Below are 25,443 nucleotides of genomic sequence, written 5' to 3'. Positions count from 1 at the left end.
TGAATTTTATTACAGGGGGGTTTAAGGGAAAGTAGTTCAAACTATTGGTGTCAATTATTGTCTTGTAAGAGACAAAGAATATTACTGGTTGATTCTTAAAGATAACTGTCCACTGAACTGAACTGTACTATGATTCAAATGATTTTTTAAAACAATGTATTTATAAAGAAATATATTCTGAACTATGTACAAAGTTATTTTTGTGTACTATTATGATATGTATATATTTTCAGTTCCATGTGTTTACAGTTTAATACATCAAGGAACAACCATAATGATAATAGTTTATATTTAGCAAGTGTTTACTATGGGCCACACACAGTTCTTAATGATTTCCGTATATTGACTGAATTCCTACAATATTCCTATGAGATATACTATTATTATTCTCATTTAATATATCAAGGAAATGGACCACAGTGAATTTTAAGTAATTTGCTCAAGCTAATGAGTGGTGGAATCAGAGTGTGAAATCAGGCATATAGTTCCAGAGTTTTTGTTTTTCAGTTCTTTTCAGTTCAGTCGCTCAGTCGTGTCCAACTCTTTGCGACCCCATGAATCGCAGCACTCCAGGCTTCCCTGTCCATCACCAACTCCCGGAGTTCACCCAAACTCATGTGCATCTAGTTGGTGATGCCATCCAGCCATCTCATCCTCTGTCGTCCCCTTCTCCTCCTGCCCCCAATCCCTCCCAGCATCAGAGTCTTTTCCAATGAGTCAACTCTTCGCATGAGGTGGCCAAAGTATTGGAGTTTCAGCTTCAACATCAGTCCTTCCAATGAACACCCAGTCCTAAAGGACTGGTCTCCTTTAGGATGGACTGGTTGGATCTCCTTGCAGTCCAAGGGACTCTCAAGAGTCCTCTCCAACACCACAGTTCAAAAGCATCAGTTCTTTGGCACTTAGCTTTCTTCACAGTCCAACTCTCACATCCATACATGACCACTGGAAAAACCATAGCCTTGACTAGACGGACCTTTGTTGGCAAAGTAATGTCTCTGCTTTTGAATATGCTATCTAGGTTGGTCAAAACTTTCCTTCCAAGGAGTAAGTGTCTTTTAATTTCATGGCTGCAGTCACCATCTGCAGTGATTTTGGAGCCCCCCCAAATAAAGTCTGACACTGTTTCCACTGTTTCCCCATCTATCTGCCATGAAGTGATAGGACCAGATGCCATGATGTTTGTTTTCTGAATGTTGAGCTTTAAGCCAACTTTTTCACTCTCCACTTTCACTTTCATCAAGAGGCTTTTTATTTTTAGTTCCTCTTCACTTTCTGCCATAAGGGTGGTTAACCCCTCCCTAAAGAGAAAATGAACTCCTGAGTGTTAACAAAGAATCTCCCACAGAGTCCATAAGACTGTCATTCATCTGCTGATGTTGAGCATCTAGGTTGCTTCCCGTGCACCTTGGTTAACGAGTGCTGCGATGAACTGGTTGTTAAAGAGATTGTCTTTAATCCATTGTATATTCTTGCCTCCTTTGTCGAAGATAAGGTGTCCATATGGGCGTGGATTTATCTCTGGGCTTTCTATTTTATTCCATTAGATCCTAGACTTTAAAGTTGTTTCTAAGTTATTAGTTCAGGGAAAAGGAGACAACCACAATGCCTTTAAACTTTGAAAAATAAAGTACATTTATTAGTGATATTTTATCCCATTTAAGATTAAATTAGGAATCTTAAATTCAAGATTACAATTTGAATATATTTCATGGTGATCTCAAAAAATTGTGTTTTAATAGGTAATTACTGGAAGCTATTAATAAATCTGTTGCAGAGGTCATGTGAATGATTTGATGGAGGAGTATAACTATGCCTAATCAGAATTTTGAACTATAATAATGCTAGAAATGAAAGCTATTTGGTTTATTGGGCCAGCACAGAAATATGATATTTTCCTTGTATCTTTTGGTTCTTAATGAAGACTATTGTTTCTTTCTTTTAAAATATACTCTCCCATCTCAGCACAAAATACCAAAGCATTCAATTAATATAGGTATTTTTATTGTTTTTAGTCTTCTTGAAATTTCTGTTTTTTATGAGCTTTTAAGTTCTAGATTTATATAGATTGTATTAGAGTTTGTGTACCTATTGATGCTTAATAAATATTTTTAATTTAATTCAGAATTATTACCTGAATGCCTAGTATGTGCTCAGAATTCTGCTTATTACATTAAGAGAGAGTGGGTCAGGGAAAGTAAAAAACATTAGTGTCTCTTAGAAGCTAGTGGTAGTAAAAAATGTAATCATTATTTTAGAGATATCTTCCCTGACCTCCTTTATTAACTAAACAAGCTCTCTTCCTGCATTTATTTTGTCTTAAATCTTGTTTGTTTTGGCATGCTTGTTAAATTAAAAAATCATTTTTTCTGTGATTAAAGATTTTTCACTCATGAATTGTGAGTGATTCACCCATGAATCAGTAAGAGATTTACATAAAATCACAACTTCTGGAAATCTATTTAAGATTAAATTTTAATGTCAGGAATTTTCAAATTGACAGTGGGAAACGATGGTCTCTCAGCTCAGTCTATTTTAACAAAATTCCATAAACTCGGTATCACCGACTCAATGGACATGAGTTTGAGCGAGCTCTGGGAGTTGTGAAGGACAGGGATGTCTGGCCTGCTGCAGTCTATGGGGTTGCAAAGAGTCGGACATGACTGAGCGACTGAACTGACTGATAAACTCTGTGACTTACACGACAAATATTTACTTCTCACTCTCTGAAGACTGGAAGCACAAGATCAGGTTCTGTGGAGAGTCCTATTCTGGGTTGTAGGGTGCCAACTTCTTATATCCTCATATGGCAAGAAGAGAGAGCTCTGGTCTCTTCATTGCCACTTAAGGACACCAATCCCATTCATGGGCTCCCCTGGTAGCTAAGCTGGTAAAGAATCTGCCTGCAGTGCAGGAGACCCTGATTTGATTCCTGGGTCAGGAAGTTTCCCTGGAGAAGGGATAGGCTAGGAAAGGCTACCCACTGCAGTATTCATGGGCATTCCTGCTGGCTCAGATGGTAAAGAATCCACCTACAATGTGGGAGACCTGGGGTTAGATCCTTGGGTTGGGAAGATCCCCTGGAGGAGGGCATAGCAACACACTCCAATATACTTGCCTGGAGAATCCGCATGGACAGAGGAGCCTGGTAGGCTACAATCCACAGGGCTGAAAAGAGTTGGACATGACTGAGTGACTAAGCACAATCCCATTCATGAAGACTACTCTCATAAGTTGATTACTTCCCAGTTCTGTACCTCCAAATACCATCATGTTAGGGATTGTCACTGAAAGACACAAACTTTCAGTCTGTGACGGATGGTTGAGATCATAGACTTAGAAGTCATACAGACCAGAATTTAAATTGCATTATTTCCATCCCTTCCTAACTTAAATTCTCTAGGCCTCAGTTTCCACATCTGTTAAGAGGATTTTAAAAAGAGTTTATTGAGGAATTAGAGAAGCATCTAGTTAAAAACTTTTCCAGTAGCATGTATTCAAAATTGGCATTGATACTTGAAAGTTCTCTCAAGTGGCCAAAACTTTGATCAGGGATGTGCAAGGAATGTCTCATTTAATTGTAATCATTGAGGAGTTATAGATTGAAAAAAGACTCATTTATATCAGTATTTTCTTTACTGAGTAGTAGATTCATTTTGGAGAAGGCAGTGGCACCCCACTCCAGTACTCTTGCCTGGAAAATCCCATGGATGGAGGAGCCTGGTAGGCGGCAGTCCATGGGGTCGCTAAGAGTTGGGCACGACTGAGCAACTTCCCTTTTACTTTTCACTTTCATGCATTGGAGAAGGAAATGGCAACCCACTCCAGTATTCTTGCCTGGAGAATCCCAGGGACAGAGGAGCCTAGTGGGCTGCCATCTATGGGGTCGCACAGAGTTGGACATGACTGAAGTGACTTAGCAGCAGCAGCAGCAGCAGATTCATTTAAGAGATTTTTGAGCTATAATTTATTCATGACCTTTATGTCATTTATCAAGGTTTATGATGAGATTGGACTACCTGCATTTTAACACAGATTCACAGGCAATTTTGACATTCCAGAAGAGACTCTAAACTAGAAAGGTGAATATTATTATCTTTAAGGATGAAGAAAATCTGAGATTCAATATTTAAAAGGTTTAAAGACAGGGAAAAATATACATCTTTCATTAGAACTTCTGTAAAGAAGTTATTTTTAATGATTTATGGTTAAGAACACAGCTATGTAGACAAGACTACTTGGTTTGGAACCTTGGCTCTACCACTTTCTTGTTGTATGAATCGAGGCAAAATAATTACTTTTATATGCTTTAGCTTTCTTTTCATTTTTTTTAACCTTAGTTTTCATTTTTGTGAAATGAAAATAGTGAGTTGTTTAGAGTTAATGCATTATAGTCATCACCATCATCTCCATATCGTGTTATAGTTTAAGTATCTTTTAAGTTTGTTTTTGGAGAATCGAGAAAAGCCAGTTAGCATCTTCCAGAATATAGGCTTCCAAAAGTTACTCCTTTTTGGTGTTATCAGTCAGTTCAGTTCAGTTCAGTTGCTCAGTCGTGTCCGACTCTTTGTGACCCCATGAATCGCAGCATGCCAGGCCTCCCTGTCTATTACCATCTCCCAGAGTTCACTCAAACTCAACATCCATCGAGTTGGTGATGCCATCCAGCCATCTCATCCTCTGTCGTCCCCTTTTCCTCCTGCCCCCAATTCCTCCCAATAGTTCATTAATATTAAATTTTTAATTGTTAGAAGAATGTATATTGTACTTGAAGTTAAATACTCAAATTCAAACATATATCTAAATCTCAAATTGAAGATGTTTAGAGTTTATCAAAATTAATACTTTTATTGTTTCATACATACTTTCAAATGAAACCTATAGATATTGCTTTATTTTCCTATTTGTTTTTATATCCAGACACCTTATATTTGTATAAATTCTAAAAATATGTTTTACTTTCTTTTTAGCATTCTATACTTATAGTCTGATAGGCTTCTCAATAATTGTTTTCTTGTACTCTTCTGTTTTTAAGAATTCACTTTTTCAAAATGGAAACTGTCTTGAAAAATGGTAACCATAAAAAGGAATTGAAGAAGTAAGAAGATTTTTAGTATTTATTACATATTTGATTAAGATATACATGCTATATCCTTGAAATAGTTTAAAGATTTAACCTCAAAGAGGATGAGAGATTATCTCATATTTATGTTTATAGTTAAAGTTTAGGTGCTTAATAATAAGCAGGCTGTTGTTATAAGGTTATATTATATATTCTCATGATTGAGAAAACCTCCCTTATGCTCAGTTCCACTCCTAAACACATGGGTTGCACAGCTGCTATATGGTTGTACACTGTCCCTTGTGTTTTAAGCCAACACAGCCTGCAAAAGGGTTGCATTTTGGAGCATGGTAGTAGCATGGCTGGTTGGAGACCCCAGAAGTGTAGCTGCCAGAATTCTTCCATCTGGCAGCAGTGCTGCTAGGCAGCTCCACACAGGACATAAATATATTTTTGCTGAGCCCTTTTCTTGTTGCAACAGCCATGAATGCCTAGGCAATGATGTGGAGGATGGAAAGATGGTCAAAGGAACTAACAGAAGGGTGTTTACTTGGAAGTAGTCTACTATTTAAGGTAAAAGAACATCCAATAAAGTATGAAGAAATGCATTTGAACTCTTAGTATAGATGCAAGAAGCTGACTAATAGTCTGTTAACTTTTATGAAGAGTTTTAAATGGAAGAATTTTGAAATTCTAGTGAAGCAAAGTTACTTAAAAATTATTCTTTTTATGCATGGCAGAGGGTGACACAGAAATATAAATTTTTATTTTAAGGGAAAATAATTGTGATTGTTATCATTTGGTGAAAGTTTATTTCTAATTTCATTAAAAATTCCCAGAACATTGAGCATAAGTCAACATTCCATGGAGAAGGAGGTATTATGCAGCTTGCATGTGAGCATATCTGCATATCGGAGCACAAAATATTGACATGATAATTGCAGTCAAGCCTGAGTGAACAGTGGCCTGTGGGAATTCAGCTGGTGTTGTACCAACTGGATGGCTGCTCAGGACACAGTTTGAAATGCAAGGTGCAAGTTAGCACTTTATTCAGCACAGGCAGGCATCATTTAAAAATCCTTGGAGGCAGCCCTGGTGATGTGCAGATGTTAAAACAGTCTGTTCTGAAGTGCTGATATTTTTGAACACTATAAGAGACTTCTTGATTCTGGATAAAAAATATTTGCACAATTATTAAAGACATATAACACAATCTTTTCTAATTCTTTTATGGATATTTTAGATAAATGTTGAGTATATATAGAAGTAACTGGGCATGTGATTTTAAAAAGGGAACAAGAAAATCAGAAACTAAATAAGGTCATTTAATTTCCAACTATAAAATAGAGAAGATTTTGTTTTGAGTTTCAACTTTGTGTACTTAGAAATGATGTCATCTAGTATACTGTTTAGTCATGTATTAAATCTAATCTGTTAATTCTGTTAAGTTATTGCTTCTTTGTTTAAAGAGTTATCAATACTCCATAATTTAAAAAATTTGGATTCAGATATTGTAGCCTAATTTTATTCTTTGTTCTAGTTTGGAGCTACCTGATTGAACAGGGTAAAAAGAATAATTTTTTATGTCTCAAGCTACCTCTTCCAGCACAAATTTTGGCTTTCACATATAGTTTATTTTTATTTTTTGTCCATGCCATGCAGCATATGGGATCTTAGTTTCCTGACCAGTGATTGAACCTGTGCTGCTGTACTAGACATGCAAACAAAATATAATAGGGATTCTGGATTATATAATAAAAATTAACTTCTGATCTTAGACAAAATAGGTATTTCAAGTGTACTTGGAGCTATAAAATATTTTTATACCAGAGTTGATTAGGATTTGTGGACTTAGTAATTTATTTTCATTCAGAATAGTAGGTTTTTTTTTTTTTTTGTAGAGCTGGTTTTACTGTGGAATAAGTGTGTCTGAAAAATATTCATGTCAAGTTTTAAAGTTTTTCTCTTTTTCAAGTTATCTTATTATTATATTATTCATTGATACCATTCTAGTAATTTGCTATACATATTGAAAATAAAAAACAGTTAGAAAGCAGTTTGTGAATAAAAGAATAAATAACTTGTAATGGTATAATTCTCACTTCCCTAAATTTCCATTTTTATTAGTGTTACTGTTTCAGAATTTTAATGCTTAATAGAAATTGATAATGCATTTAAATGGAAAGCCCTTAATAAGAATAAAATATACATTTTAATAGATTCTGTTCTTAAAGGAAATGTTAATACAGTGTTTATATTTTTTGCATCAGTGTAATTTGTTAATTAAAAATAATCAACATCAGTGAGTTTTGCTGTCTTATTTTCTTTGTTTTCTAATTCAGGCCAATATCATTGCCTCATTTATAGTTAAATGTTTCTTTTAGACTCTAATATTTCATTTTTGACATCTCATTAAAAATGGGCTCAAGCCCAGAAAATATGATCCTGTCATATTGTATAATATATGGCATGGTCTGTAACACAATAAAATTTTGTTTCTTAATGCTTTAGAATAATTTCTCAGATTTTTGAGTTTAGAAAAATGGAAAAAAAGTTGGCATGGTAATTCATGTGGCTAAGTACAGCAATGTTAAATGTTTAAATGGGTCATACTCTTGGGAAAAGTGATTGGAGCTTTAAACTCGTACAAATTTGACAGCCTCTTTTCACTTCATTTTTCATCCTAAAGAAGTCTGCAAATATTCTTAGCTCACATCATTATTGCACATCAGTGGTTCTAATTAGCTAAACAGGAGTTTGTTTCAGTCATTGATCATCATCAGCTTCTTGACAGTATCTTTATTTTTAGTAACCTTTTTTTAATGTCTTGTAAATACATAGACTGTATATTAATTGAATTGACCAGATAGGTTGATGATCTTTAAACTCAAAGCAATTGTTTTCATTATATTATTCCAAGTAAAAAATATTGTATTCATATTGTAGCATTGTTTTCTTTTGTGAAAATTTTCCTGTTAGGAAAATATTAGACATCCAATGTGACCAGGAGGAGTTGCTGGACAAATCTCTATATAGATTTTAAACTGATTTTTTTTCAACTTCAAAACTGTAACATGGTAGTCTTTGGAATTTTTTGTTATAAATATATCATTGAGGTATATTTTGGAAGTTTATGTGAAGATTCATATTTCATTTATGACCTATCCTTTCAATATTATTCACCTTAATCGGTTGAGAAATGTGTCAGTTATTGTTATTTCAGTGATTCTGAGACTTTAGTGTGTATTAGAATGATCTGAGGCTTTGTCTCTTGTCAGTTTGGGCTACTATAACAGAATTCCATAGAATGGGTGGCTTAAACAACAAACATTTATTTCTCGTAGTTCTGGAGGCGAGGAAACCCAATATCAACGTGCCTGCCAACTCCATTCCTTGTGAGAGCTCTCTTGCAGATGGCTGCCTTCTTGAAGTATGCGCACATGATAGGAGAGAGAGATCATCTTTCTCTCTAATCTCTCCCACTAATCCTATTCGTGCGGGCCTTACTCTCATGACCCTTCCAAAGGCCCTACCTACAAATACCCTCTCACTGGGGATTAGGGCTTCAACATACGGATATGAAACATTCAGTCCATAGCATCTTTTTGTCCAACACAGATTGCTGGACTCCTCCCTCACAGTTTCTACTTTCAGGGTGCGTGGAGGATGGTACATTTCTAACAAGCTCCTAGGTGATGCTGATGCTTCTTCTTTGGTGACCCACACTATGAATAGCACAGAGTTAGAGTGTGAGTGAGTTATGTACATACGTGTATCATAGGAGATAATTGCTCTGGTACCAAGCTAATTTGGAAGCAGCAGGAATGCCTTTGTTTGGGGTTTGTGGCATATAGTCTACTTTTCCATTATCTCATTTAAAAGGACCATTAGAATTTATTTTGATGATAGTCAGTGTTTTAGAAGTGAGCGAATTAGAAAGAATTTATTTGTGTTAAGTTTAATTCCTGAGAAGTTAAACATAGATTCATAGTATATTCAGGAAGGAATTTATAGAGGAAATTTCTGACTAGAATTATTATCTTGACCGTCTCAACCTGGGCCTTTCTCCCTGACTAAACCCTATCATGCCCTGTTCGTTGGGATTTAAAGTTATTAATGTTTTTCCTGTGTGTGTATGTGTGTGTGTGTGCATGCTAAGTCATTTCAGTTGTGTCCAGCTTTTTGCAGTGCTATGGACTGTTGCTCGCCTGGCTTCTCTGTCCATGGGATTCTCCAGGCGAGAATACTGGAGTAGGTTGCTATGCCCTCGCCAGGGGATCTTCCCGACCCAAAGACTGAACCCGCATCTCTACGTCTCTTCATTGGCAGGCAGGTTCTTTACCACTAGCACCACCTGGGAAGCCCTCAGTTTTCTCTTGATCCATATACAGTTGACCCTGGAATGACTGGGGGTTAATCCTTGTATAATTTACAGTCAGCCTCCATGTTCTTGGTATCACTGCATCCGTAGTTTAACCAACTATGGACTTGTGGTTCTACAGTGTTTACTATTGACAGACATCCACTGTAAGTGGACACTGACAGTTCAAACTTGCATTGTTCATGAGTCAACTGTACCTTGAATAGAAGTAGCATTCTTTTGCAGCATTATGGTTTTATAATGGTAAATTACACATTCAAGTGAAAATTTGAGATTATATGTTAGTGACAAGTGATAGGCAAGGGGCATATATTTTTAATATATAAAATAGTTTTGTAAATCAATAAAAACAGTAAGATGTAAAATAGGGCTTCCCTGGTGGCTCAGAGGTTAAAGCGTCTGCTTGGAATGCGGGAGACCCGGGTTCGATCCCTGGGTTGGGAAGATCCCCTGGAGAAGGAAATGGCAACCCACTCCAGTACTCTTGCCTGGAGAAGCCTATGGAGGGAGGAGCCTGGTAGGCTACAGTCCATGGAGTATATTGTAGGTATATTGACAGGCAATGGCAAATTTACAGGGTAAAGGCATTTCAATTTCTAAAAGTATGTTTAGTTTCATTATTAATAAAAGAAGCACAAGTAAAAGGAAAGCCTGGTTGAAGACAGTGTATCGTGATCATACATTAAACATGTTAATGCTTAGTAAAGAGAAAATTAGCAAAATAGTAAAAATAGTAGTCATAGCATGTTTACAAAATTTTGAACATTTATTCCAACTCTCTCCATTTACCGTGTGCCTACATCCAGAGGGCTAAACATGGCTAGAGAAAAACTCTAAAACATGATGACTGGTCTTATATAAATTTAAATTTAGGACCATTAACCTCAGTGCTGAATACTAATTTGTAGTCATCCTATTTTTTTTTTTCTGCTTCACTTACTGGCTCAGTATCCTAGAATACTATTTTATGCTTACTCAATTGTCAGCTTTTTTTTTTCAAGTTTTGGCCATGTGAGCAGCTTATGAGATTTTAGTCACCTGACCAGGGATCAAACTCAAGACTTTGGCAGTGAGAGCACCAACTCCTATCTAATGGACTGCCAAGGAATTCCCAACTTCTAAAACTTTGTTTGGATCTTCCCTGGTGGCTCAGATGGTTTCCCATTCTTACTCCTAACTGGTAGCTGTTATAGATTTGTCAAATTAACACTTAACTCTGTGTTAAGTAGAGCACAGAGTGGTGGATAGTGAACCATGATTCATCAGCAGACCACAATAAAAATTGGAATAGAAAACTTTATTACTTACAGGTCCTGGAGAAAGTACTAAGCCTGCTTCAAGGGATAGCACAGGGAGGTCAAGGCAGAGAGCTCCAAGAGAAGGACAGACCTGGGGCATATGCTTTATTAATGTTTGTGGGTGGCATGCTTTCAGGTAAGCCCCACAGAGGGTCTTATCTAAGGGGCACACAAGAGGGAGAAGTGTTGGAAGGTGGGGGAGACTGTTGATCACAAGGGCTACTGGGGAATGCATTCAGTTTAGTCGTGTCTGATTCTGCAACCCCATGAACCGCAGCATGCCAGGCCTCCTTGTCCATCACCAACTCCCAGAGTTCACTCAGACTCACGTCCATCGAATTGGTGATGCCATCCAGCTATCTCATCCTCTGTTGTCCCCTTCTCCTCCTGCCCCCAGTCCCTCCCAGCATCAGAGTCTTTTCCAGTGAGTCAACTCTTCTCATGAGGTGGCCAAAGTACTGGAGTTTCAGCTTTAGCATCATTCCTTCCAAAGAACACCCAAGACTGATCTCCTTTAGGATGGACTGGTTGGATCTCCTTGCAATCCAAGGGACTCTCAAGAGGATTCTCCAACACCACAGTTCGAAAGTCTCAATTCTTTAGAGCTCAGCCTTCTTCACAGTCCAACTCTCACATCCATACATGACCACTGGAAAAACCATAGCCTTGACTAGACGGACCTTTGTTGGCAAAGTAATGTCTCTGCTTCTGAATATGCTATCTAGGTTGGTCATAACTTTCCTTCCAAGGAGTAAGCGTCTTTTAATTTCATGGCTACAATCACCATCTGCAGTGATTTTGGAGCCCAAAAAATAAAGTCTGACATCGTTTCCACTGTTTCCCCTTCTATCTGCCATGAAGTGATGGGACCAGATGCCATGATCTTCGTTTTCTGATTGTTGAGCTTTAAGCCAACTTTTTCACTCTCCTCTTTCACTTTCATCAAGAGGCTTTTCAGTTCCTCTTCACTTTCTGCCAAATGCATATCAGACCCTTAAATTTACTGTGACTCTGCAGGCTGCTATCTAAGGCATGAGCTTTCATGAGGGACTAGTGTCAGTTCACACTTGCTGTTCTTTGAGTTATGCTCTGGCCTTAGTGCTTTGCACCTGGTACAGGTCCTGTGGCCTAAAAAACTCATGAGAGCTTCCCAGGTGGCTTAGTGTAAAGAATCTGCCTGCCAGTGCAGGAGATGCAAGAGATGTGGGTTTGATCCCTGGGTGGGGAAGGTCCCCTGGAGTCGGAAATGGCAACCCACTCCAGTATTCTTGCCTGGAGAATCCCGTGGACAGAGGAGCCTGTTGGGCTACAGTCCATGGGGTTGCAAAGAGTTGGACACAACTGAGCACACATGCATGCATCAGAAGCTCCATGATTCTCACTTCCTTCCTTTAAGTCTCCACCCAAATGCACCTTTAAGGACTTATTTATTAATTATTCCATAGCAACAAACAACCTTCCTCTTGCTGCCCAGTTCCTTAACACAGGGCATGTCTTTCTCTGTTACCCTAGTTCATTGCCCTTATTATACTTAAAGTCAAACTTACTATGCTAAATTATTGGAAGTCTGATTTAAAATGTTTAATGTATTATTGCCATCTGCATTTGTCTCCTTTAATTATTGATATGCTTTTCCTTCTTTTTCTAAATTGGAATATACTTGATATATAATATTAGTTTCAGGTGGACTACATAGTGATTTGAAATTTGTATACATTATGGAATGATATGGTAAGTCTAGTAAACCAATTGTCCCCATATAAACTTATTACACTCTTATTGACCCTATTCCTTATCTTGTATGTTGCATCCCTGTAGTTTGTTTGTTTTAGAACAGGAGATTTGTATTTTTAATCCATTTCACCTATTTCTCTCCCTTTCTTCTCTGGCAATACCTATTTGTTTTCTGTATCTGTGAGTGTTCTGTTTGTTGTTCTGTTTTTCTGATACCACATGTAAGTGAGCTCATACGATATTTGTCTTTGTCTGTATGACTTTTTTCATTTAGCATAATTCCTCCTAGATCCATTCACGGTCTTGCAAATGGCAAGATTTCATTTTTTATACCTGAGAAATATGCCATTGTGTGTGTGTGTGTGTGTGTGTGTGTGTGTGTGTGTGTATATAAAGAAATATATCACATCTTTATCCATTCATCTATTGATGGGCACTTAGATTGCTTCCATAACTTGGCTATGATAAATAATGCTACAGTGACCCTTAGTATGCTTTTATCTTTTTGAACTAGTGTTTTTGTTTTCTTTGGGTTAGATACCCAGAAGAGAAATTGCTGGATCATTATGGCAGTTATATTTTAAACTTTTTGAGGAAACTTTGTACTGTTTTTCATAATGGCTGCACTAATTTACACCCCACCAACAGGGCACATCCTTTCCAGTACTTTTTACCTGTTGTCTTTTTGATGATTGGCATTCTCACAGGTGTGAGGTGGTACCTAATTTCATTTCCCTTATATAGTGATGTTGAGCCCCTTTTCATGTTTCTAGTGACCATCTGTCTTCTTTTGAAAAATATCTATTCAGATCATCTGCCCACTTTTAAATCAGTTTTTTGATATTGAGTTGTATGAATTCTTTGTATATTTTGGATATTAACCCCTTATCATCAGTTATACTGTGTATAAATATCTTCTCCCATGTACTATCTTGCCTTTTCATTTAGTTAATTATTTTCTTCAGTGTGCAAAAGTGTTTTAGTTTGATGTAGTCCCATTTATTTAATTTGCTTTTGTTTCTTAATTTCCCTTTGCGATAGTTCATTGTTAATATGTAGAAATATAACAGATTTTGATGTATTTTGTATCCTGTACCTAATTGGATTCATATATTAGTTCTAGTAGTCTTTTGATAGCTCTTTTAGCATTATCTGTACTATCATGTCAAGTGCAAACAGTGCCAGTTTTACTTTTTTCTTTTCAATTGGAGTTTATTTATTTTCCAGATCTGATTGCTGTGGCTAGAAATTCTAATAGTTTTTTTGAATAAAGTGGTGAGAGTTGGCATCTTTGTCTTGTTCCTTATCTTAGATATAATACTTTCAACTTTTGACCTTTGAGTATTATGTTGGCTGTGAGTTTTTCATATATAGCTTTTATTATATTGAGGTAATTTCCCTCTATTTCCACTTTGTGGAGAGTTTTTATTGTACATGGTTGTTGAATTTTTGTCAAAAGTTTTTTTCTACATCTACTGAGATGATCATATGATTTTTGTTCTTCAGTTTTTTTAAATGTGGTGTATTACATTGATTTGTGGATAGTGACCATCCTTGCATCCCTGGGATAAATCTCACTTGGTCATGGGGGTTTCCCTTGTGGCTCAGCTGGTAAATAATCCACCTGTAATGTGGGAGACCTGAGTTTGATCCCTGGGTTGGGAAAATCCCCTGGAGAAGGGAACGGCTACCCACTCCAGTATTTTGGCCTGGAGAATTCCATGGACTGTATAGTATATAGGGTCAAAAAGTCGGACATGAATGAGCAGCTTTCACTTTTCATGATCCTTTTAATGTCTTGTGGACTTGTTTTACTAATATTTTATTGAGTATTTTTGCATGTATGTTCATCAGTGACATTAATCTATAATTTTACTTTTTTAGATGCTTTTTCTAGTTGTGGTACATGGTTATCCTGACCTCATAGAATGAGTTTGGAAGCATTCCTTCCTGTACAGTTTTTTGGAATAGTTTGAGAAGCACAGGTGTTCAGTTCAGTCCAGTCACTCAGTCATGTCCAACTCTTTGCGACCCAATGAACCACAGCACGCCAGGCCTCCTTGTCCATCACCAACTCCCGTAGTCCACCCAAACCCATGTCCATTGTATCAGTGGTGCTATCCAACCATCTGATCCTCCATCGTCCCCTTCTCCTCCTGCCCTCAATCTTTCCCAGCATCAGGGTCTTTGCGAATGAGTCATCACTTTGCATCAGGTGGCCAAAGTGTTGGAGTTTCAGCTTCAACATGAGTCCTTCCAGTGAACATCCAGGACTGATCTCCTTTAGGATGGACTGGGTGGATCTCCTCACAGTCCAAGGGACTCTCAAGAGTCTTCTCCAACACCACACTTCAAAAGCATCAATTCTTTGGCGCTCAGCTTTCTTTATAGTCCAACTCTCACATCCATAAATGACGACTGAAAAAACCATAGCCTTGACTAGACAGACCTTTGTTGGCAAAATAATGTCTCTGCTTTTGAATATGCTGTCTAGGTTGGTCATAACTTTCCTTCCAGGGAGTAAGCATCTTTTAATTTCATGGCTGCAGTCACCATCTGTAGTGATTTTGGAGCCCAGCAAATTAAAGTCAACCACTGTTTCCACTGTTTCCCCATCTATTTGCCATGAAGTGATGGGACCAGATGCCATGATCTTTGTTTTCTGAATGTTGAGGTTTAAGCCCACCTTTTCACTCTCCTCTTTACTTTCATCGAGAGGCACTTTAGTTCTTCTTCACTTTGTGCCATAAGGGTGGTGTCATCTGCATATCTGAAGTTATTGATATTTCTCCCAGCAATCTTGATTCCAGCTTGTGCTTCCTCCAGACCAGCATTTCTCATGATGTACTCTGCATATAAGTTAAGTAAGCAGGGTGACAATATACAGCCTTGACATACTCCTTTTCCTGTTTGGAACCAGTCTCTTGTTCCATGTCCAGTTCTAACTGTTGCTTCCTGATCTGCGTGTAGGTTTCTCAAGAGGCAGGTCAGATGGTCTGTTATGCCCATCTCTTGAAGAATTTTCCAGTTTATTGTGATCCACACAGTCAAAGGCTTTGGCATAGTCAGTAAAGCAGAAATAGATGTTTTTCTGGAACTCTCTTGCTTTTTTCAATGATCCAGTGAATGTTGGCAATTTGATCTCTGGTTTCTCTGCCTTTTCTAAAACCAGCTTGAATATCTGGAAGTTCATGGTTCATGTATTGCTGAAGCCTGGCTTGGAGAATTTTGGGCATTACTTTACTAGTTTGTGAGGTGAGTACAATTGTGCGGTAGTTTGAGCATTCTTTGACATTGCCTTTCTTTGGGATTGAAATGAAAACTGACCTTTTCCAGTCCTGTGGCCACTGCTGAGTTTTCCAGATTTGCTGGCTTATTGAGTGCAGCACTTTTACAGCATCATCTTTTAGGATTTGAAATAGCTCAACTGGAATTCCATCACCTCCACTAGCTTGTTCTCAGTGATAGTTCCTATGGTCACCTGACTTCACATTCCAGGATGTCCAGCTTTGGGTGAGTGTGAGTGATCACACTTTGTGATTATCTGGGTCATGAAGATCTTTTTTGTACAGTTCTTCTGTGTATTCTTGCCACCTCTTCTTAATATCTTCTGCTTCTGTTAGGTCCATACCATTTCTGTCCTTTATGGAGCCCATCTTTGCATGAAATGTTGTTCCCTTGGTATCTCTTAATTTTCTTGAAGAGCTCTCTAGTCTTTCCCATTCTATTGTTTTCCTCTATTTCTTTGCATTAATCGCTGAGGAGGCTTTCTTATCTCTCCTTGCTATTCTTAGAACTCTGCATTTAGATGCTTGTATCTTTCCTTTTCTCCTTTGCTTTTCACTTCTCTTCTTTTCACAGCTATTTGTAAGGCCTCCCCAGACAGCCATTTTGCATGTTTGCATTTCTTTTTCTTGGGGATGGTCTTGATCCCTGTCTCCTGTACAATGTCATGAACCTCAGTCCATAGTTCATCAGGCACTCTGTCTATCAGATCTTGTCCCTTAATCTATTTCTTACTTCCACTGTATAGTCCTAAGGGATTTGATTTAGGTCATACCTGAATGGTCTAGTGGTTTTCCCCATTTTCTTCAATTTCAGTCTGAATTTGGCAATAAGGAGTTCATGGTCTGAGCCACAGTCAGCTCCCAGTCTTGTTTTTGCTGACTGTATAGAGCTTCTCCATCTTTGGCTGCAAAGAATATAATCGATCTGATTTCTGTGTTGACCATCTGGTGATGTCCATGTATAGAGTGTTCTCTTGAGTTGTTGGAAGAGGGTGTTTGTTATGACCAGTGCATTTTCTTGGCAAAACTCTATTAGTCTTTGCCCTGCTTCATTCCATATTCCAAGGCCAAATTTGCCTGTTACTCTAGATGTTTCTTGATTTCCTACTTTTGCATTCCAGTCCCCTATAATGAAAAGGACATCTTTTTTGGGTGTTAGTTCTAAAAGGTCTTATAGGTCTTCATAGAACCATTCAACTTCAGCTTCTTCAGCGTTAGTGGTTGGGGCATAGACTTGGATTACCGTGATATTGAATGGTTTGCCTTGGAAACGAACAGAGATCTTTCTGTCGTTTTTGAGATTGCATCCAAGTACTGCATTTCGGACTCTTTTGTTGACCATGATGGCCACTCCATTTCTTCTGAGGGATTCCTGCCCGCAGTAGTAGATATAATGGTCATCTGAGTTAAATTCACCCATCCCAGTCCATTTTAGTTCGCTGATTCCTAGAATGTCGACATTCACTCTTGCCATCTCTTGTTTGACCACTTCCAATTTGCCTTGATTCATGGACCTGACATTCCAGGTTCCTATGCAATATTGCTCTTTACAGCATCGGACCTTGCTTCTATCACCAGTCACATCCACAACTGGGTATTGTTTTTGCTTTGGCTCCATCCCTTCATTCTTTCTGGAGTTATTTCTCCACTGATCTCCAGTAGCATATTGGGCACCTACTGACCTGGGGAGTTCATCTTTCAGTGTCCTATCTTTTTGCCTTTTCATACTGTTCATGGGGTTCTCAAGGCAAGAATACCGAAGTGGTTTGCCATTCCCTTCTCCAGTGGACCACATTCTTCAGACCTCTCCACCATGACCCGTCTGTCTTGGGTGGCCCCACATGGCATGGCTTCATTGAGTTAGAAAAGACTGTGATCCATGTCATCAGATGGCTGGTTGTCTGTGATTGTGGTTTCAGTCTGTCTGCCCTCTGATGCCCTCTGTTAGCGCCTACTATATTTCTTGGGTTTCTCTTAACCTTTGATGTGAGGTATCTCTTCACGGATGCTCCAGCAAAGCACAGCAGATGCGCCTTACCTTGGACGTGGGGTAGCTCTTCTCGGCTGCTGCCTCTGACCTTGGATGTAGGGTAGCTCCTCTCGGCCTCTGCCCCTGACCTTCGACATTGGAGCACGGTGGCTGCGACGGCCCAGCAGCAGTTTTTTCGAATAGTTTGAGAAGCATGGGTGTTAATTGTTTAAATACTTTGTAAAATTTACCGATTAATCTGTCTGGGCCTGGACTTTATTTGTTGGAAGTTTTTTGATTACTGACTGAATTCCATTACTGTTAATTGGTTTGTTTATATTTCCTATTTCTTCCTGATTCAGTCTTAGGAGTTTGTATATTTCTGGGAATTTGTCTGTTTCTTCTAAATTGTTCATTTTCTTGTACGTATAATTGTTCTCCATAACATTTATGGTCCTTTGTATTTTTGTGGTGCTGTTTTTAACTTATCCTTACTTATTTCTGGTTTTATTTCTTTAGACCCTTTTTTAATGACTGTTTTGAATAAAATGTTCTATATGCATCGATTGATTACATCTGATCTAATGTGTCGTTTAAGGCCAGTGTTTCTTTATTGATTTATGCCTGTATGATCTCTCCATAGATATAAATGCTGTGTTAAAAATCCTCCACTATTATCATGTTACTTTCAATCTCTCCCTTTATGTTTCTTAATGTTTGTGTTATGTATGTAGGTGCTCTTACGTTTAGTGTATATATATTTACTATTATATCTTTTTGATTCCTTGGTCATTATGTAATGTCCTTTCTTTTCTCTTGTTACAGTGTTTAAAGTCATAAATACTGCTATCCCACCTTTCTTTTTATTTTTGTGGAACTATTTTTTTTTTAAACTTTACATAATTGTATTAGTTTTTTCCGATCCCCTCACTTGTAGTCTGTGTGTGTCTAGATCTATAGTGAGTCTCTCATAGGCAGCATAACTGTAGGACTTGTGTTTGTATCCATTCAGCCACTCTTTGTCTTTTGACTGAGCATTTAGTCCATCTACATTTAAAGTGATTATTTAATAGCCAAGTATTTATAGCCATTTTGTTAATTGCTTTGGGGTTGTTTTTGTAGTTCTTTTTGTTCATTCTTTTCTTGTTCTTTTGCTGTCTTCCCTTATGATTTGATGACTATCTCTAGTGTTATGTTTGGGTTCCTTTCTCTTTTTCCTTTGTGTATCTATTTCAGGCTTTTGATTTGTGTTTACCATGAGGTTTATATATAACAATGTATATATATGTGATTAACTTGATGATCTCTTTAAGTTCAGTGCATTCTTTTTTTTCTTATATATATATATGTATATTTGAGGCACAGTTGACTTACAGTGTTTCAGGTTCACAGCAAGGTGATTCATTATACATATACACATATATTATTTTTCAGATTATTTTTCATTATATGTTATTATAAGATACTGACTATAGTTCCATGTGCTATAAAGTAAACATTTGTTGCTTGTTGCTTATCTGTTTTTTTTCTAATTAGAAATGTAGCATTCTATTCATATGAAAGTCAAACAAGTGGAATTTAACTTGTGGAATCAAATGAGTGAAATAAAAAATTTTAGTTAGGCAAGAATTCATAAGTTTTCTAAAATGTGTATATTATGCATACTACTTATATATATGCATACAAAAGCTTTTCTACTATGCTTGGAAAGGCTTGAGAAAAACCATCAAAAAGAGAAGAGGTGGAGAAATTGGAAACATACATTAAATGAAATGGGAGCACTGAAAATGAAATAGGAAAAGTTAAACTACTAAAAGATCATCACATAGTCCAGTTGTTTTTAAACATGGCTGTTCATTGGAAACATATCTGGAGCTTTGAAGAAAAAAAGAAATATTAGACATTTGTATTTTTCAAAAAATTCCAAGATAATTCAATATGCATCTGGATTTTAGAAAGTGATTACGGGCTTTTCTACTAAATGGCAGTTTTGGTGATATAGAATTCTATTATTTTTCTGTTGACCAATCACGATACAATGGTATTAAGTGATTGGTAGACATAATCACAATAGTAAAGTATATTTATCAGTTTTCACAATCAATAGTGAGACTGAAAAAAAAGATAATTACAATTGCAAGCCATAATGGGAATATGATAAACCTAACAATATAAAATAATTATGTACAGGTTGAGGGGTCACGCAGAATGATGTGGTGAGTAGAAGTGCAAACATGCACTTGTTTTCATCTGCCCAGCCAGTCTGTATCTTTTGATTGGTGCTTTTCATCCATCAGCATTTTCTTAATTGTTTTGGGTTTATTTTCTGTAGGTCTTTTCTTTCTCTTTTGTTTCCTGTCTTAGTTCAGTTCAGTTCAGTTCAGTTGCTCATTCATGTCTGACTCTTTGCGACCCCATGAATCGAAGAACACCAGGCCTCCCTGTCCATCACCAACTCCCAGAGTTCACTGAGACTCACGTCCATCGAGTCCGTGATGCCATCCAGCCATCTTATCCTCTGTCGTCCCCTTCTCCTCCTGCCCCCAATCCCTCCCAGCATCAGAGTCTTTTCCAATGAATCAACTCTTTGCATGAGGTGGCCAAAGTACTGGAGTTTCAGCTTTAGCATCATTCCTTCCAAAGAAATCCCAGGACTGATCTCCTTCAGAATGGACTGGTTGGATCTCCTTGCAGTCCAAGGCACTCTCAAGAGTCTTCTCCAACATCACAATTCAAAAGCATCAATTCTTTGGTGCTCAGCTTTCTTCACAGTCCAATTCTCACATCCATACATGACCACTGGAAAAACCATAGCCTTGACTAGATGGACCTTTGTTGGCAAAGTAATGTCTCTGCTTTTGAATATGCTATCTAGGTTGGTCTTAACTTTCCTTCCAAGGAGTAAGCATCTTTTAAAATCATGGCTGCAATCACCATCTTCAGTGATTTTGGAACCCAAAAAATAAAGTCTGACACTGTTTCCACTGTTTCCCCATCTATTTCCCATGAAGTGATGGAACCAGATGCCATGATCTTCATTTTCTGAATGTTGAACTTTAAGCCAACTTTTTCACTGTCCTCTTTCATTTTCATCAAGAGGCTTTTGAGTTCCTCTTCACTTTCTGCCATAAGGGTGGTGTCATCTGCATATCTGAGGTTAATGATATTTCTCCAGGCAATCTTGATTCCAATTTGTGCTTCTTTCCTGTCTGCTGCTGCTGCTGCTAAGTCACTTCAGTCGTGTCCGACTCTGTGCAACCCCATAGACGGCAGCCCACTAGGCTCCTCTGTCTCTGGGATTCTCTAGGCAAGAATACTGGAGTGGGTTGCCATTTCCTTCTCCAGTGCAGGAAAGTGAAAAGTGAAAGTGAAGTCACTCAGTCATGCCCGACTCTTAGCGACCTCATGGACTGCAGCCTACCAGGCTCCTCCATCCATGGGATTTTCCAGGCAAGAGTACTGCAGTGGGTCGCCACTAGAGAAGTTCTTTTAGCATTTGTTGTAAAACTGATTTGGTGGTACTGAATTCTCTTAACTCTTGCTTGTCTGGAAAACTTTTGATTTCTCTATCAAATCTGAATGAGAGTCTTACTGAGTAGAGTGTTCTTGGTTGTACTTTCTTCCCTTTCTTCACTTTAAATATATGGTGCCATTCCCTCTGGTTTGTAGATTTTCTGTTGAGAAATCAGCTGGTAACCTGATGGGTGTTCCCTTATATGTTGCTTGTCATTTTTCCCTTGTTGCTTTTAATATTTTATCTTTGTCTTTAATTTCTGTCAGTTTGATTACTGTTTGTCTCTGTGTGTTCCTTCTTGGGTTTATCATTCCTGGAACTCTCTGCTTCCTGGACTTGGTTGGCCATTTCTTTTCCCTTCTTAGGGACATTTTTAGCTGTTATCTCTTTAAATACTTTCTCAGGTCCTTTATTTCTCTCTTTCTTCTCCTTCTGGGACCCCTATAATGTGAATGTTAGTGCATTCAGTATTGTCCCATAGGTCTCTTAGGCTGTCTTCATTTTTATTTTTTCATTCTTTTTTCTATATTCTGTTCTGTGGCAGTGATTCCACCATTCTGTCCTCCATGTCATTTATTTGTTCTTCTGCCTCAGTTATTCTGCTGTTGATTCTTTCTAGTGCATTATTCACTCTGTTTGTTCATTCTTTAGTTCTTGTGAGTGAGTGATGAGAAGCTCAATCGTGTCCGACTCTGCAACCCCATGGACTGTAGCGTACCAGGCTCCTCTGTCCATGGGATTTTCCAGGCAATAGTACTAGAGTGGATTGCCATTTCCTTCTCCAAGGGATGTTCCCAACTTAGGGATCGAACCCAGGTCTCCCGCATTGTAGACAGACGCTGTACTGTCTGAGCCACCAGGGAAGTCTCTTTGGTAAATATTTCTTGTATGTTCTCCATTGTTTTCTGAGATCCTGGATCATCTTCACTATCTTTATTCTGAATTCTTTCTCTGGACTGTTACCTATGTCCACTTCAGTTAGTTGTTTTCCTGGGATTTTATCTTGTCCTGTTATCTGGGATGTAACTTCGTGCTTTTTCATCCTGATTTACTTTCTGTAATGTGGTTTTGTTCTAGCTGCTGTGGGATTGTGGTTCTTTTTGCTTCTTCTTCCTGCCATCTGATGGAGGAGGCTAAGAGGCTTGTGTAAGCATCTTGATGGGAGGGATTGGCCATGGGAAAAACTGGGCCTTGCTCTGGTCAGCAGGGCCTTGCTCAGTAAAACTTTAATCCAATTATCTGCTGATGTGTGGGGTTGCACTTCCTCTCTGTTAGTTATTTGGCCTCAGGTTACCCAGCCCTGGGGTCTGTGGGCTCTGTGGTAGGTTTAATGGTGACTTCTAAGAGGGCTTACATCAAGGGGGGCCTTCCAGGATTGCTGCTGCCAGTGCCTCTATCCCTGTGGGAAGCCCCTGCCAACCCACACCTCCACATGATACCCTTCACACTAGCAAGTAAGTAGTTTTGGTTTAGTCTTTTGTGGGATCACTGGTCATTTGCTCTGTGTCTTGGGCATACAAAATTTTGTTTTTGCCCTGCAAGACTAGAGTCTGTTTCCCCTGGTCCTGTGGAAGTCCTGTAATCAAATCCCGCTGGCCTTCAAGGTCAGATTCCATGGGGATTTCCAGTCCCTTTGCCCAGTCCCCAGGCTGGGAAGCCTAACGTGTGGTTCAGAATCTTCCCAACGGTGGGAGATCATCTTTATTATTATTGTTCTCCAGTTTGTGGGTCACCCACCTGGTAGTTATGGGATTTGATTTTATTGTGATTGCTGCGGCTCCTTCTTTGTCATTGGACATGGAATATCTTTTTTTGGTGGGTTCTAGTGCTCTCCTGTTGATGGTTATTCAGCAGCTAGTTGCAATTTTGGTGCTCTATCAGGAGGAGGTGAGTGCAGATCCTTCTATTCCACCATCTTGAACCAGAAGCCAGTTCAATGCCTTCTAACAACCCTATGTTTGTACTCCACCCATCCACATATTTAATGTTTTTGATGTCTTTTTTTTTAAAACTTCTTTTAAATTTTGTATCGTTTACTTATTGTAATAGTTGCTTAGTGTGGAAATAGATGATTTTACTACTTTTGTCTTTTAACCTTCCTACTAGATTTATCATTGACTGATCTACTACCTTTACTGTGTATGTCTTTACCAGTGAGATTTTTCCTTCCATAATTTTCATATTTCTAGTTGTAGTCTTTTTTTTTTTTTTTTGCTTATGGAAGTCCCTTTAACATTTCCTGTAAAGCCAGTTTAGTGCTGCTAAACTCTTTAACTTTTGCTTGTCTGTAAAACTCTATCTTTTCCTTCAAATCTGAATAATATCTTTGCCAGGTAGAGTATTCTTTGTTGTAGACTTTTTCCTTTCATCTCTTCAAATATATTGTGTAACTCTCTTCTGGCCTACAGAGTTTCTGCTGAAAAGTCAGCTAATCGCCTTATATTAGTTTCTGTATACTTAACTGGTTGCTTTCCCCTTGCTGCTTCTAAGACTCTCACTTTATTTTTTTGCCATTTTAACTATGATGTGTCTTCGAGTGGACCTCTTTGGGGTCATGGTTCTGAGATGTCTCTGTGATTCCTGGCTTTGGATATCTGTTTCATTTCCCAGGTTAAGAAAATTTGGGGTATTATTTTTTTTTAAATAAGTTCCCTTCTACTTTATCTTTCTCTTCTTCTCTATATGCAAATATTAGTATGCTTGATGTTATTTCAGAGGTCTCTTAAATTATTTTCCTTTTTAAAACTTATTTTTTTTGTTTCTCCTTGGGAGATTTTTACTACTCTGTCTTTCAGATGCTCATCTGTTACTCTGTATCATCTAATCTAGTGTTGAATCCTTCTACTGTATTTTTTATTAATATTGAAATCATTGTATTTTTCAGCTCTGATTTTTATTTAAATTTTTAAACTCTTTGAAATTTTGACTATGTTCATTCAGTTTTCTCTCCAGTTCATTGAACCTCTTTTTGACTATTACTGAACTCTTTTTGGGTAGATTGTTTATCTCCACTTTGTTTTTTCTGTTTCTCAGGTTTTGTGATATTTGTTTGGAACATATTTCTCTGTTTCCTCATTTTTCTGTATTCTCTATATTCATTTCTCTGTATTAGGTCAGTCAGGAGAAGTAGTCATTCCATGGGGTCTGGTAGCACACTCTGATCACCAGAGCTGTGTGCCTTAGGAGTCTCCTTATGTTGGCAGCATGTACCCTTCCACTGTTTTGGGGCTGACTGCTGTTGATGTGTTGTTAGGCAGAGCTGGCCTCTGGCCCAGTTGGCTGTGAGACTGTGCTGCAGGCAGTGGCTGTGGGCTTGCTGGAGGAAAAGGTAGGCTTCCTGTGTCATTGGCTGTATGTCCCGGGAGGGCCTAGGGCTGGGTCCCTGCATGACTGTCTATGCAGCCTGGGGTGATTTGCAGCTGGTGCTAGCCTGAAGATGTGTGGGACATCCTCTCATGCTAATAGGGTAGAGGGAGGGTTCCAAAATAGCGCTTGCCAGTGCTGGTGTTATTGCAGTAGAAAAACTCCCCTAGAATGGCTGTCTCCAACATCTCTGTACCCAAGGCTTTCCCAATTGCCTCCTGCCTTTCCAGGAGGTGTTACAAGACCAGCAGGAGTATCTGATACAGGCTTCTGTCATACTACTGTATCTCCACTGGAATTCAGACTACGTGAGATTTTGTGCATATTCTTGAAAAGTGGAATCTCTGTTTCCTGCAGCTCTCTAGCTCTTTCGAACATGAGACCCATACATGTGTGCTCAGTCATGTCCTCTTTGCGACACCGTGGACTGTCACTCACCAGGCTCCTCTGCCTACTGGATTTCCCAGGCAAGAATACTGGAATGGGTTGCCATTTCCTCCTCCAGGGGATCTTCCTGACCCAAGGATCAAACCCATGTCCCCTGTGTCTCCTACATTGGGCAGATTCTTTATCACTTAGCAACCTGGGAAGCAACATGTACACTACTAGTTTTCAAAACCCATTGTTCTGTAGTCTGATCTACTTGGTGTGGACTATCCAGGCTGGAGAGCTTGACTTTCTCCTTGGAGAAGATCTGTATATTTGTGATTATCCTCCCATTTAGGGGCCACTGATCTGGGGGTGGGGATACTGACTATATTGCATCTCCACTCCTCCTAACCATCATGGTGTGGTTTCTTCATATCTTTATTTGTAGTGTATCTTTTCTGCTAAT

The 25,443-nt window shown here is 38.3% G+C and overlaps 1 protein-coding gene across 5 annotated transcripts in view; it reads left to right on the top strand.

The window, feature by feature from the left end:
• CNTLN (centlein) overlaps window positions 1-25,443 on the top strand; it is a 352,113-nt gene that overhangs the window by 67,961 nt on the left and 258,709 nt on the right. The window lies entirely within an intron of this gene.

The sequence above is a fragment of the Bos javanicus genome, chromosome 8, assembly GCF_032452875.1.
Source record: "Bos javanicus breed banteng chromosome 8, ARS-OSU_banteng_1.0, whole genome shotgun sequence".
NCBI lineage: Eukaryota > Metazoa > Chordata > Mammalia > Artiodactyla > Bovidae > Bos > Bos javanicus.
The sequence above is the reverse complement of the archived record's forward strand: the minus strand, read 5'-3'. Positions and strand labels throughout refer to the sequence as shown.